We start from the raw sequence: 15415 nt of genomic DNA, 5'->3' as shown, positions 1-15415 counted from the left end.
TTTTTTTTTTTTTTTTTTTTTTTGAGACGGAGTCTCGGTCTGTCGCCTAGGCTGGAGTGCAGTGGCGCGATCTCGGCTTACTGCAAGCTCCGCCCCCAGGGGTTCATGCTATTCTTCTGCCTCAGCCTCCCGAGTAGCTGGGACTACAGGTGCCTGCCACCACACCCAGCTAATTTTTTGTATTTTTAGTAGAGACGGGGTTTCACCATGTTCGCCAGGATGGAGGCTGTGTAATTTTTAAAGAAAATGAATTTAGTTGGTTCTTGGTTCTGCAGGCTGTACAAACATGGTGCTGAATCTGCTTCTGATGAGTCTGAGGAAGCTGATATGGTTTGGCTCTGTATCCCCACCCAAATCTCATGTTGAATTGTAATTCCCAATGTTGGGGGAGGGACCTGGTAGGAGGTGACCGGATCATGGAGGCGGATTTCCTCCTTGCTGTTCATGTAATAGTGAGTGAGTTCTCGTGAGATCTGTTGTTTGAAAGTGTGTAGCACTTCCCCCTTCACCCTATCTTTTCTGTGCCAGCCATGTGAAGATGCGTTTGCTTCCCCTTTGCCTTCCTCCATTATTGTAAGTTTCCTGAGATCTCACCAGCTATGCTTCCTGTACAGCTCCACAGAACCATGAGCCGATTAAAGCTCTTTTCTTTATAAATTACCCAGTCCCACGTATGTCTTTATAACAGTGCGAGAACAGACTAATACAGAAAATTGATACCAGAATTGAGGTACTGCTATAAAGATATACAAAAATGTGGAAACAACTTTGGAACTGGGTAATGGGCAGAGGTTGGAAGACTTTGGAGGGCTTAGAAGAAGACAGGAAGATGAGGGAAAGTTTGGAACTTCCTAGAGACCTGTTGAATGGTTGTGACCAAAATGCTGATAGTGATATGGACAGTGAAGTCCTGGCTGAGGTGGTCTTGGATGGAGATGAGGAACTTATTGGGAACTGGAGTAAAGGTCACTCTTGCTATGCTTTAGGAAAGAGATTGGTGGCATTATGCCCCTGCGCTAAAGATCTATGAAACTCTGAACTTCAGAGACATGATGTAGGGTATTTGGCAGAAAAATTTTTTTTTCTTTTCTTTTTTTTTTTTTTTTTTAGAGGGAGTCTTGCTCTGTCCCCCAGGCTGGAGTGCAGTGGCATGATCTCAGCTCACTGCAAGCTCCGCCTCCCAGGTTCACGCCATTCTCCTGCCTTAGCCTCCTGAGTAGCTGGGACTACAGGCGCCCGCCAACATGTGGCCTGGCTGCTTCTAAAAGCCTATCCTCATTTGCATAGACAAAGAAATGACTTGAAACTAGAACTTATATTTAAAAAGAAAGCAGAGCATAAAAGTTTGGAAAATTTGCAGCCTGACCATGCAGCACAAAAGAAAACCCCATTTTCTGGGGAGGAAATTAAGGCTGCAGAAATTTGTATAAGTAAAGAAGAGCCAAATGTTAATAGCCAAGACAAGGGGGAAAGCATCCCAGCCACTCCAGCTCCAGCCATGGCTAAAAGGGGCCAAGGTGCAGCTCAGGCCATGGCTTCAGAGGGTGTAAGCCCCAAGTTTTGGTGGCTTCCATGTGGTGTTGGGCCTGTGGGTGCACAGAAGGCAAGAATTGAGGTTTGGGAGTCTCTGCATAGATTTCAGAGGATGCATGGAAATGTCTGGATGTCCAGGCAGAAGTCCGCTGTAGAAATAGAGCCCTCATTGAGAACCTCTACTAGGGTAGTGTGGAGGGGAAATGTGGAGTTGGAGCCCCCACACAAAGTCCCCACTAGGTCACTGACTAATGAAACTGTAAGGAAAGGGCCACTGTCCTCCAGATCCCAGAATGGTAGATCCACTGATAGCTTGCACTATGCCCTGGAAAAGCCACAGCCATTCAATACCAGCCCATGAAAGCAGCTGCAGGGGCTGTATGCTGCAGAGCCACAGCAGTGGAGCTGCCCAAGGCCTTGGGAGTCCACCACTTGCATCAGTGTGGCCTGGATGTGAGACATGGAGTCAAAGGAGATTATTTTAGAGCTTTAAGATTTAATGACTGCCCTCTGGAGTTTTGGACTTGGATGGGGCCTATAGCCCCCTTGTTTTGGCCAATTTCTCCATTTTGGAATGGCAGTATTTACCCAATGCTTGTACCATTGTATCTTGGAAGTAACTAACTTGTTTTTGATTTTACAGACTCTTAGGCAGAAGAAACTTGCATTGTCTCAGATGAGACACTGGATTTGGACTTTTAAGTTAATGCTGGAATGAGTTAAGACTTTGAGGGACTGTTGGGAAGGCATGATTGTGTTTTGAAATGTGAGAAGGACATGAAATTTGGGAGAGGCCAGGATGGAATGCTATGGTTTGGCTCTGTGTCCCCACCCAAAACTCATGTTGAATTGTAATTCCCAATGGTAGGGGAGGGACCTGGTGGGAGGTGATTGGATCATGGGGAAAGATGTCCCCCTTGCTCTTCTCATGATAGTCAGTGAGTTCTCAAGATATGTGTTTGTTTAAAAGTGTGTAGCACTTCCCCCTTCACTCTCTTTCTTCTGTGCTGGCCATGTGAAGATGTGTTTGCTTCCTCTTCACCTTTCGCCATGATTGTAAGTTTCCGGAGACCTCCCCAGCGATGCTTCCTGTACAGCCCACAGAACCATGAGCCAGTTAAACCTATTTTCTTATTAGCCAGTCTCAGGTATGTCTTTCTTTCTTTCTTTTTTTTTTTTTTTTGAGACGGAGTTTTGCTTTTGTTGCTCAGGCTGGAGTGCAATGATGCAATCTTGGTTCACCACAACCTCCGCCTCCCAGGTTCAAGTGATTCTCTCACCTCAGCCTCCTGAGTAGCTGGCATTACAGGTGCCCACCACTGTGCCCAGCTAATTTTGTATTTTTAGTAGAGATGGGGTTTCACCATGTTGGCCAGGCTGGTCTCGAACTCCTGACCTCAGGTGATTCACCCACCTCGGCCTCCCAAAGTGTTGGGATTACAGGTGTGGGCCACTGCGCCCAGCCCTCAGTTATGTCTTTATAGCAGTGCGAGAATTGACTACTACAGGAGCTTTCAATCATGGCAGAAGGGAAGGGTAGCCAGCAAGTCACATGGTGTGAGCAGGAGCAAGAGAGAAAAGGCAGAGGTCCCAGACTCTTTGAAACAACCAGGTCTCTTATGAACTAATTGAGTGAGAACTCATTCATCATCAATAGGCTGGCACTAAGCCCTTCATGAGGGATCTGCCCCCATGATCCAATACCTCCCACCAGGCCCCACCTCCAACATTGGGGATTACACTTCAACATGAGATTTAAATGCGACAAATATCCAAACTGTATCACTCTGCCATTCTGTTTCTGTCCTAGGATTCTCCATCTTAGTCATGGTCTTGACACCTCTATTCATGTACCTGATCTTGGGAGAAAAGTCAACTAGGACAGTGTCTCCCTCTCCATAACCCACTATTTCCAGTCAATCATCAGTTTCTTTAAAATAACTCTTGGCTCTCATCATTTCTCACCCTGTGTGTTTCACTGCCTTAATCTGGGCAACCATGATCTCTCACAGGAACCATTAATGTACCTTCCAACTATTCTCTCCACATCTGCTCATTCTCTGCTCTATTTTATCTCCCCACAAACAATGTTTTTCAGACCAAAAAATGTAAACTGTCTTTTAAAAAGAAATGCAATGCTAGCAAAATACACGTTGTTCTTCATCGTAATTATTTTTACTTAGTAATGTATCATGAAGATCTTTTCACATAAGTATGCCTAGAATTGTCTCACACTTTTAACAGCTGCCTTTCACTTGTTTTTTATTTTTTCTTTGTTTTTTTGTTTGTTTGTTGTTGTTGTTGTTGTTTTTCTGAGACGGAGTCTCGGTCTGTCGCCCAGGCTGGAGTGCAGTGGCGCAATCTTGGCTCACTGCAATCTCTGCCTCCCGGGTTCAAGCAAATCTCCTGCCTCAGCCTCCCGAGTAGCTGGGATTACAGGTGTGCACCACCATGCCCAGCTAATTTTTTGTATTTTAGTAGAGACGAGGTTTCACCATGTTGGCCAGGATGGTCTCGATCTCCTGACCTCGTGATCCGCCCACCTCAGTCTCCCAAAGTGCTGGGATTACAGGCCTGAGCCACCGCGCCCAGCCTCTTTCACATAATTTATTTAACCACTTCCCTATTGATGGCTGTTTTCAGTCTTTAACTACTACTATAAATCGTGCTTCAGTGTAGGTCCTAGAAAAGTCATCCTCCAATACCTGTGTGAGTATATCTATTGGATAAATATATAAAAGTAGAATTACCAGGGTAAAGGCTTTGTACATTTAAAATTTTGATAAATTTTGCCAGATTGCCCTCCATAGACGTGATACCCACTTTCACTCCCACTGACAGTATAAGAAAGTGCCTGCTTCCCAGCCTGGCCAGCCAACTATGTTATTAAACTTTTTTATTTTTGTCAACTTGACAGTAAAAAATAGATGTCACTGCAGTTGTGATGTGCATGCCTTTTATTATTACATATTTTAAGATCCATTTGTATTTCTTTGACTACAATCTGTTTGTCATACCCTTTGCCCAATTTTCCAGAGTTTTAAAGGTTTGTTTTTTTTTAATGGATTTGTGGGAGTATTCTGATTTCTTCTTAAATAGTTTAATTTCCATGTTCTATCAGATATCCTGGTATCTTTTCAAAGTAATGATTTAGTCATTTTTTTATTCTAATAATAAATAATCATCAAGGACTAACTCCATTACAAGGGAGTCCATATGTAGAATGTATGAATGGATTTGCAGAAGTCTTGAATTCCTGAAAATAATTTCACAAGACTGCCTTATACCTATACCTATTCCATTTCGTTTCATTTTCCTAACAGCCTTGTGAGGCATATAGTATTGTTAACCACAAAGTGAGGCTCAGAGAATGTAAATGTCCAGGATCACACAGCTAGTAACTCTTCCACTTCCAAAACCTTAAAATCCTAGTAATCATCACCACTAGCCATTCCAGTTACACTAAGACTCTGATTCTTGATGTCTCTAATTTCTAATAAATGGCTGCTCTTCTCCTTTTCCTACTACAAACATCCAATGAATACATATATATATATACACACATACATATTTTAGACGGAGTCTCGCTCTGTCGCTCAGGCTGGAGTGCAATGGCGAGATCTCGGCTCACTGCAAGCTCTGCCTCCCAGGTTCACGCCATTCTCCTGCCTCAGCCTCCCGAGTAGCTGGGACTACAGGCACCCGCCACCATGTCGGACTAATTTTTTGTCTTTTTAGTGGAAACGGGGTTTCACCGTCTTAGCCAGGATGGTCTCGATCTCCTGACCTCGTGATCTGCCCGCCTGGGCATCCCAAAGTGCTGGGGTTATAGGTGTGACCCACTGTGCCCAGCCCTAATGAATATTTTTTAAGTGCCTGATATATGCCAGTAATCTTCACAAGGTTTGCATTTTAGAGGAGTTCTCAACCATACGTGATAAAAACAAATAGAAATAAAGTTCCACTACTATGAAAAAATATATATATAGGATGGTTGGAAATGTGGAGAGAGGACACTTCAGGTGGAGTGGTCAGGGAGGGCTTCTTTGAGGAGGTGACATATAAGCAAAGATCAGAATGACCAGAAGAGTATGCCAGGAAAAGGAAGTATATAGGGTAAATCCTATAATACAAGAGCAAATTCAACAAGTTTGAGGAAGAGAAATAAGGCTGGTGTCACTGCAGTGGTGGAGAGTGGTGGGAGATGAGGTCGAAGAGGTGGTCGGGGATGCCGTACAGGGCTCCATGGGCCCTGCATGGAGGAGGAGTCTGGACTTTATCACAAGTGCCATCAGCAGACATGGAGGGATTCTAAGATGAGAAATCACATGATCTGATTTATGTCTTAAGACTTATGATTTATGAAACTCTAGCTGTGCTGTGGCGAATGAGAACAAGAGCAGAAGCAGGAAAACCATTTAGAAAGCTATTACGAGAGCACAGAAGAGGGATGATGATGGTTTGTATTAGCGTGGTAGCAGTGGAGACTGAAAGAGACATTTTGGAAATGTTTTGGAGGTAAAGTTGACCTGAATTCTGAGGATTGTGAAAACGGAGGAAAAGAGAAGAATCAAGAATATCGACATGCTTTTTGTGTTGAGCAATTGGTGGATGGTAATGCCATTTAATTTGAAGGCTGAGAGAATAAAGAATTCTATTAGTGTAGTATTTCCTTCTTTCCTTGTGCAGCCTTAAGCTTGCAGATCATGGATTGCACCACTCTCTTTCCAACACTTTTATTTTCCTTCCCTACTTGCCCTTTAGTCCTTCTTATATAAAAGAACTTCATCCATCTGCATCCTCTACTCTTATCCTATCTTCAACTCACTGCAGTTTGGCTACTATCCCCATTTTACTAATAAACTCCTTCTTGCCAAACACACCAATGACCTTCTTATTACTAAATCCAAAAACTTTTCAGTCTTCTTTTTCTTTTCTTTTTTTTTTTTTTTCTTGAGACAGAGTCTTGCTCTGTTCCCCAGGCTGGAGTGCAGTTGTGCAACTTCAGCTCACCACAACCTCCGCCTCCTGGGTTCAAGAGATTCTTGTGTCTCAGCCTCCTGAGTAGCTGGGACTACAGGTGTGTGCCACTACGCCCGGCTAATTTTAGTAGAGATGGGGTTTTGTCATGTTGGCCAGGCTGGTCTCGAACTCCTAACCTCAGGTGATTCGCTCACCTCGGCCTCCCAAAGTGCTGGGATTACAGGCGTGAGCCACCGCAGCTGGCCACAATCTTCTTTTTCTTGACTTCTCGCTGGCATTTAATACTGCTGATATTTCCTCCCCTGGTTCCTCTGAAACTACTTGTTCCTGGTCCTCCTACCTCTTGGGCTATTTTTCCCCTGTATTTTTTCTTTCCTCACTTTTTAAATATCGGTGTTTTCATAGGGTTCCAAAGTAGATCCTCTTCTTTCCTTTCTCTATGCCTTCTCTTGGGGATTTCATCTACTTCCATGAACTATTCCTTATTTTGATGACTCCAGCATAGATCTCTCTCCTGAGTTCTAGACTTCCCTGTTCAATTATGTAGTAGACAGCTTCACTTTGGTATTCTATGGACACTTCAACTCAACATGTTGAAAACTAAACTAATTACCTTCACTCCACAGCCTGCTTTTCCTCCTGAGGTCCCTATCTTGGACTTCAGGATATATCTGCAGGATATAATGGGAGCAGATTTATGGCTTATGAAAATGGAAGGATACCATTGATGGAGGATACCACCAATAATCAAATTCTGTTGGTTCTATGTCCTTAATATATCTTGAACCCTTTCAATACTTCCTCTCTCCATGTCCATTCTTGCTACCTTAGTTTAGACATGCATCATTCTTTCTTTCTTATAATGTGATATGGTTTGGCTCTGTGTCCCATCTCAAACTGTTAGCCCCACCTGCTGAGGGAGGGACCTGGTGGGAGGTGACTGGATCATGGGGGCAGTTCCCTCCATGCTGTTCTCATGATAGTGAGGGAGTTCTCATGAGATCTGATGGTTTTAAAAGTGTCAGTTTCCCCCGCAAGCTCTCTCTCTCTCCTGCCACCTTGTGAAGGTGCCTGCTTTCCCTTCGCCTTCCACTGTGATTGTAAGTTTCCCCAGGCCGGAGCACAGTGGCATGATCTCTGCTCATCGCAACCTCCGCTTCTGTGGTTCAAGTGATCCTCTTGAGGAGCTGGGACTACAGGTGTGTGCCACCAGGCCTGGCTAATTTTTTTTTTTTTTTGTATTTTTGTAGAGACAGGGTTTCACCATGTTGCCCAGGCTGGTCTTGAACTCTTGAGCTCAAGCAATCTGCCCACCTCAACCTCCCAAACTGCTGGGATTACAGTAGTGTGCCACTGCACCCAGCTGAGAGATCTTTCTAAAATGAACATTTGATCAGTTCACTATGCCCCTTAAAATTCATCAATGGTTCTCCACTGGTCTTAGAATAAGTTCAGACTTTTTAGGATGACATACTCAACCATGCTAATCTTTCTGGATTTCTCCTTCAGGACTTCTGCCATGCATTTATACAATGTATTTATTTAGAACCTAGTTGCCATGCTCTGTTCTTCACCCTCAACTCTCTGGGCACAGCTGTTTCCCTAAGGTCTTTACACATAGTACTTTCTTTGCTTGGAATATCTTTCCCTGTAACCTGCCCACTTGTCTGGCTTACTTCTACTTATCCTTCAGAACGCATCTCAAGATTCACCTTGTGTGGTTAGAGACCCTATGCATGGTCAGGATTAGGCACCCTTCTTACGAGCTCCCCTGTTGATATCATCTCACTGCTGCGTGATCAACTGTATATTCATCTTTGTTCTCATGATACTATAATGTTCTTCAGAGCAGAAACTGTGTCTTATTCATCTTTGTATTCCCAGCACCCAGCACAGTACCTGACACACAGCAAGCACTCAATAATGAATAAAGTGGCAGAGTTGGGTTTCAAAGTCAGGTCTTTTCTCTCTGGCACAAATCTCACATTTCTTCATGCTACTTCTCAATACTGTGAATCTGAAAAATTCTAAGAGCTGAGCTAGGTCTATTTTTGCCTAGCACTAATTAAAACACAGGCAAATAGATTATTATTAGTTCCATGAGGATTCAGTTGATTATTTTTTTGTACACCCCTTCCTCCATCATTCCACCACTTTGATCATCAGAGTACTTAGGATTACCCATATCTAAAATGACTGAAAGGCTAGGCATGGTTGAGTGCACCTGTAGCCCCAGCTACTCAGGAGGCTGAGGTGGGAGGCTTGCTTGAGCCCAGGAGTTGGAGGCCAGCCTGGGTAACACAGTGACACGTTGTCGTAATAAATAAGTAAGTACACTGAAAGAACTTTCTCTATACTTTTACATCCTTTTGTAACTCTTATCCTGTTGCTTCCATAATATCACTGAGGCAGGGAGAGAGTAAGTACCTGGGGAGCAAGGTAAATTTCATTTTTCTGTCAACAGACACTAAAAATGGATACATCAATAGAAAATCATTTCCCATCATTTCCCTCAAGGTTCCTATGGATAGATATTAAAGGTTCAGTGCTTAAATTTAACATTGCAAAATCCAGCTAAAATTGAAATTTTTATGTAGTGAGTTCAATCTCATCACAGAAGTTTGTAAATGGGAGGAACCTTAGAAATCCTTTAGTCCAGCACTTTCATTTAAGCTTCCACGAAGAAACTGACATAAGACCTATAGTGGCTCACTCAAGGTCATCCAGGCTATCGATGCCACTATATGTCTTTTTCAAAGGGCTTTATTTTCCATCTAAACAAATTATCTACATCAGAATCCACCTATTTACATAGGGCTTATCTTTCTGATATTGCCTTTGCGATATCCTTGTTATAAAGAGGAAGGAACTGAAAACAAACAAAACAAAACAAGGTTGTCTTGTCCAGGGACATAGGGGAATTGGTAAAAGAGATAATTAGTACACAAAGTGATGGGGTTTCCTATTTGTAGTGTAGCCTTGTAGTCACACTGTGTTCTCTGAACGCCACAATGCTAACCCAAGCTTACTTGTCCTTCCTGGGCCTGGATTCCATTCAATTCTATGCCTTATTTAGTCTAAATGATTTCCCCAGCTTCAACGTGTATTTATTTATTTATTTATTTATGTGTTTCATTTTAGAAGTATACTTAAATCTACTCTTTACTCGAGTTTGTCTTAGTTCTAGTGCTGAGGAATGAAGATTCTGGGTAAAAGAAATCAAGATGATGTTTTTTTTTTCTAGGCTTTACATTTCAAGGATGGTTTCTCAAATAGCAACTGGCAGTCTACTCCTCAAATGATGACGTTTTCCACGGGACTTAGAATTTAATTGGAATAATTTGTTTGCAACGGGAAGCAAAGATTTCTTTCCAAGAGGATCAGTTTGATAATGTTTTACCAGCTAGTGCTACGAGACCAAATATAAACCAGTTCTGAGAAACAGGAAGTGAACTGACTGGTCTAGTCTGAGTGTCCCTGGCAGTGACGCAAATACAGAAATCAAATTAGGAAAACAAGATATGTGGGTGTGAGGCAATCGATAATAATCCAGGATGCTACAACATAAGCAAGAACGCCTTTAACCTGATGCCATTCATTTTAATAACACCCTGAGCAGTTTGATTTCCACGGAACACGCTGGTGATTAGAGAGCAGCAGGAGCTTGGGTTCCCTAGCAACAGCATGTGCTTTTGAGACAGTCATTAGCCTTTCAGTTAATCCCATCAACCCCTTACCTCTAAATGTATGACTGACATTAAAAAAATGATGTTTTAGAAAGTGCTTTGAAATTTCCAGGAGTGCAATGGAAGGGAATAATCATAATTAAAAAGTTGTCTGGAGAACTACACTCCAGTGAAGGAAGTAATGTTCCTACGTGTCCAGCCTGTCCGTATATTTCCCTGCTCTCAGTTGTAGGTTTCTGAATCCCCTGTGGCAAAGGGCAAGGGAGGTGAAATTGTTCAGAGTTTCAGGCAGTCTTCTCACCCAACGTGAGTAGTATTGCAATGTCTCTCGTAATCATGGCTCTGAAGATGAGGAGAGGAGAGGATGGGCAGTTTGTGTGGTGAGGAGGCTGGCTGCAGGTAGGCTGGGAGGGAATGTCACGCAGTTTTCTTTCTCCTTTAAGCCGAATGAGGTACTCTGGTCAAAGGAACTTGGGGAAGGAGGATGGTGAGGGGAATGAAGTTCTTCTTCCTATTGATTGCTTTATTGCACCAGAGGCTGTTTGTCCAAGGCCACTGGCCAAGAGCATTATTTTCGTGGCTAAAGTGAGGTTGGGCAGGTTTCCCATCCCTTTCGCTAGTTTTAAACAAGACAACCCAGAAAGCGCAGCAAGGCTCTGGGAATACGATGTGGGTTGGCTTTTCCTACTCAGCTACACCTTAAAGCGCCAGGCCCATGGGCTGATACTTCTCAAACCCTGAATCATTGCCTCCAGCTCTGTCCTGGGTTCAGGATGCACCACTCCACCCTCTGTGTAGCTTGGGTCAACTTCGGGACGTCACTCGAATAGTAATTATTGCTGCATTTGCCTGGACATCCTTATTACGGCCTGGGTCCCTCTCAGCTGGACACTGGGCTCCTTCAGTTTGGCTGGGGTGACTTCTAATACTTCCCGCCGCCCCACCTTACCCCCCTGCGCGCTCCCTTCCCAAGGCGACCACCTGCACCGCCCCACTTACCATCTGCCCCGCGGGGAGGGCCCCCCGGGCTAGCGGAGCCCTCCCTGCTCCCGGGCGGCTCTGGAGGAGCTCGGTGTTTGCCTCCAACCCTTCGCTACCGGAGGATCAGTTTCCTCCCCTCCTCCCCCTCCAGCTCCGGCCGCCGCCGCCGCCGCCGCCGCCGCCGCCTCCTTCTTGCATGACACAGCAGAACCGCAGCTGCTGCAGCAATTCCAAGCCATCCGCCCAGGAAGCGCTGCAACCGGGACTCGGGAGGGGTGGAGGGGGCGAGGCAGAGGCCACGGCCCCGGGGGGATCCTTGGCCCCACTGTGCACCACACACTCCTTTCCCAGCCCAGGGGCACGCGAACAAAATGAGGCTCAAGCTGACCAGGCCGAGCCGGAGGAACGCTGGGGCTTGGCAGCAGAAGGGATGGGACCACAGAGAAGGGTGTGGAGGAGACCCCAGTGAGGGCCCGAACATTTCAGGTAAAGAGAGGTAAGAAGAGGCCCAGAAGTCAAGGGCCAGACTGTGAAGGTGATTAGAGGTCAAAGAGAGGTAAGGAGGTAGAGTTGCAGAGAAGAGAGGCCGAGCTGGGAAGGGCGTGAGGGTGGGGGTAGCTGCAGGGGAGGGTGGGGGGTACAGTCTTTGGGGAGGCCTGAGCTGAGCCCCCAGGCAGAAAAGGGGCTGAGTTGGGAGGCAAGAGATGTAGGAGGAAAGGGATGAAAGAATTAGGCATGAGATAGGAAGGTAAAACTTGGGAGAGATATTATAGAATTAGAAGGGTTGGAATGGAGCTCATTCATCATGGCTGATGAGGTAAACTGATGAGGTGGAGAGACACAGAGTCAAGGCAAGGCCAAAAGAAAAGATCTTCCATCCCACTCTTCAGTTTCTTGCGAAGTTTTTCTTGATTCCGCCAATCCACACAGTTTCCCTTATAAAAGGGAAAAGCATGAACTAAAAAACCCAGAAATAGCTATCTGGCTTAGATTTACAGGATAAAATCTCCATGTCTGTAAAAACTTTAAGGCAGAAATTTGGGATTTATGGTACAAACCCTTTAAGGGACTGTGAGTCAGTAATACCCACAGCACTCAACATTGTGAGTTTCCACACATCCCTGGACTTGAGTAAGTCTTTCCAAGTGTTTGTTAATGCTAGAAATGATGACAAAATTAGTGGTTCAAAAATATTAAAGTGCACATGCTTTTTGCTTTTTCTATGTATACAGAGATTACATGTATGTATACTTTCTAGCTTCTAGCAAGTATGGTATGGCTAGGGATAATTATGTTTCTCTGATTATTTTGTTTCCCATCAAACACCCCACGAATTTTACAGCAGACCGCCTTCTTGTCACCATTTGAAAGAATGTGGTCAGAAAAGTAATGCAAAAACTGCCACTTTGGTTTTGTCTGTACCTTCCAGGTCATATCTCCGTACCTCACTTCCTGACACAAACAAGTTTTCACTGTTGTCAGCAACAAAGCCCTAATATAGCTGCGGAAGAGAAAAACTGCATTGCATTTTGCCTCCCGCAAGCATCATCAACAGTTACTGGAGGAACGTAATTCCAGAAAGCTTGAAAGCCGTGGTGATGGTAATTATGTATCAAATGCCTGGTTCTATTTCTGTTATTATTGTTTTGCCATTTCTGTTCTCCCAGCGATCTGACTGAACTCGCAGAGGGGCAAATCCAGTTTTTCTTTTTGACTTTTGTCAAACTGAATCAGGCCTGATAGAAAACTCATTGCTCTCCGGGGAAACAAAGTAGGAGCCACGAAATGTCATTTTAACAGAGCGTGGGTTTGGTGACTGTAGGAAAGGATTTGAGGACGCTCCTTCTGTTCGGCTTCCTATGTCATGAGCACAGGCTCCACGCACGCACAGACACCACGGCTCCCGGATGCTGTGGCTCCCCGATCTGGGCTCCTGCAGCGCCAGAAGCCCCTCCGGGATGCTTCGAGGGGCTCCCGGTGGGTGGAGGTACGGACGCCGCTGCGGCCGCCGCCGCCAGTCCTGCTGATGTTGTTGCTGCTGCAGTCACGTGGGAGCCCCTTTAAGTTTCCATAGAGAGGCCTCTCTGGTGTCACATGATGGACATGATATAATGAAACAACATTGTGGAGAGGAAAGCATTAGGGGAGCCCACGGCTACAAAAACAAGTGAGTGAGAAGAGGTGGGAGGAAGAGAAACTACGCCACCTCCCCTGCAGCCGAGTGCACGCAGCAGCCTGGCGTGACAAGTGGGCGACGCCGGGGGGCAGGGAGCCGGGGTCCTTGGCCCTGGCCGGGGACCCCACCGCCCACCTTGCGGAGGACAACTTTTAGCCGGCAACCCCGGCCAGCGCGGCACCTGTCTCCGGAGTCTCCACCGCTCCTCCCGATCCATCCCAGGGAAATTCTCAAGAATACGCTCTACAAATCTACGTGCGCATCGTTTTCCCCTCGCGTCGCGCACGGGAGGAAGGAACGAGGCAAGGAGCTAAAGCAGCGTGCGTTCAGCCCTGGGGTAAGTTCGCCGGGTGGGGAAGCCGGTCCCGCAGGACTTTGGGATGGGAATTTTGCTCTCCTTTGCGATCTCAGGGCGTGAAGAAGGCATCTCCGCCGCTCCCGGCAGGGCTGATCGGCTGGCTAGTCAATTTCCCCTTAGCACGCCCAGTGTGCCCACCCTCGCTCAGCCCGGGGCCCCCTCGCCGTCCCCCGGAAGGGGTCTGCGGTTCCTGGCCAGGACGTTCGGAAGGCGAGCGGGGGAAGGTAGGGCTGTCGCGGGAACCCGGCTTGTGGGAGCGATTTCGCCATGTTTGTGTTGCTAAGAGCACTTTTTCCCCTTTGCTGTGGCTTGATGCCACATGGCTCCTCCGGAGCTGCTGCCGGGCTGAGAGAGTGTTTTTTTTTTTTTTTTTTTTTTCAATGTCCGCATTCCAGCTAATGTTGCGCAGATAAAATTCAAACTTGAGGTAAACAGAAGAAGAGGAGGAGGAGGAGGAGGAGGAGGGGAGGGGGGAGGAAGGGGGGACTGTTTCCATTTCGAGATCCCACCTCTTCCCTCCACGCAGCCCAACATCCCGAACCTAGAGACAACTCTCGCCTTTCTCCCACGTCCCCCACCTTTGCTGTCAACAAGAAATAAGGGCGGGGGGGGGGGTTGGAGGTAGGGGGTGGCGTGCTTATTAATTAGAAAGGACGCGGTGTCTCGGTTCTCCACTGGAATCAGCAACTCCCTGGAACTCGGGCCTCCGGCCCGGTCCCTCTTTTCTCCGGCATGGACGAAGGATGCCTTGGTGCACTCTAGAGACGGGGACCGGAGGGCGCAGCGCGCCTGGGTGGGGCGAAGGGTGCTGGTCCCCTCACGCCCTCTGACTTTAGGATACCAGACAGTGTCTCTTCAACCCCACCCCAGGCGCAGGTTTCCAGAAGGCGGGGTGGGTGGGGCCCCCGATTTCCAGAAGGCGAGTTACCTAGCAGGTGTGTGGGGTGGGCATTGCTATTCGGTAAGTCTGTTGCATGGGGTAGGATGACGTGGGGAGCTTAACAGCTTTAAAGCCAGCGCAAGGGTAGACCTGCGTGTTCTGTTTTTTTCTTTCCTGTGTCTGTGGCAAATTAAGGAGAAAAATCAAGACGTTCCCCCCAGTCCTCCCTCGGTGTTAACGTCTGCTCCAGCTCGCAGCCCGCTGCTGGGTGAGTGGCGACATCAGGGCGAGGGTGAGCTTCGTCACGGGGAAAGCTGGAGGCTCCTGACAGCTCGTAGCCGTCCTCCCCTCGCCCCGCCCTAGGCGGAAGGTGTGGGTTGGGTGGTCCGAGGAGGGTGACGTCCGAGGTGGGGTGGGCACAGGCTCGGAATCCCTCGCAGCGCTAGGGGCCGCAGCCCCGGTCGCCGGGGAGTGCCGTGGCAGGGAGGCGGCGGCCACGTGAGGGGTCTGCGGAAGCGCCGGAGCTGAAAGCTGGGGGCGAAGTGCGTAGCAGAGTCGTGACGGGGGTGACACGCAGCAGCGGGGGGCGGCGGGCCGCCGGAGCCGGGCGCCTCCCACGCAGGGCCGGCGTTCCCCGCCGCGGGTGGGTGCGCACTCACCGGCCCTCTCCCGGGAGACCGTTTCCGGGAGCGGGCGCGGGCGGGGCGGGGCAGGGCGGGGCCGGGGCGGTAAACAGGGTGGCGCCCTCTGCCCTCCCGCCCCCGGCCTGCTGGGGCGCGCGGCCGGCGGCGCCCGGGGCGGCGGAGGCGCGGTCGCGG

At 47.4% G+C, this 15415-nt stretch overlaps 1 protein-coding gene across 1 annotated transcript in view; it reads right to left on the bottom strand.

Moving 5' to 3' along the window:
• The window catches only part of MKLN1 (muskelin 1), a 417262-nt gene extending 405143 nt beyond the window's left edge, over window positions 1-12119 (bottom strand). The window contains exon 1 of the mRNA XM_032761758.2: window positions 11202-12119. The gene's annotated coding sequence lies outside the window, so the exon portion shown is untranslated. The remainder of the gene's footprint in view (window positions 1-11201) is intronic.
• Window positions 12120-15415: the final 3296 nt, after the last annotated feature.

The sequence above is a fragment of the Hylobates moloch genome, unplaced genomic scaffold (genome assembly GCF_009828535.3).
Source record: "Hylobates moloch isolate HMO894 unplaced genomic scaffold, HMol_V3 SCAFFOLD_1, whole genome shotgun sequence".
In the NCBI taxonomy this organism is placed as follows: domain Eukaryota; kingdom Metazoa; phylum Chordata; class Mammalia; order Primates; family Hylobatidae; genus Hylobates; species Hylobates moloch.
The sequence above is the reverse complement of the archived record's forward strand: the minus strand, read 5'-3'. Positions and strand labels throughout refer to the sequence as shown.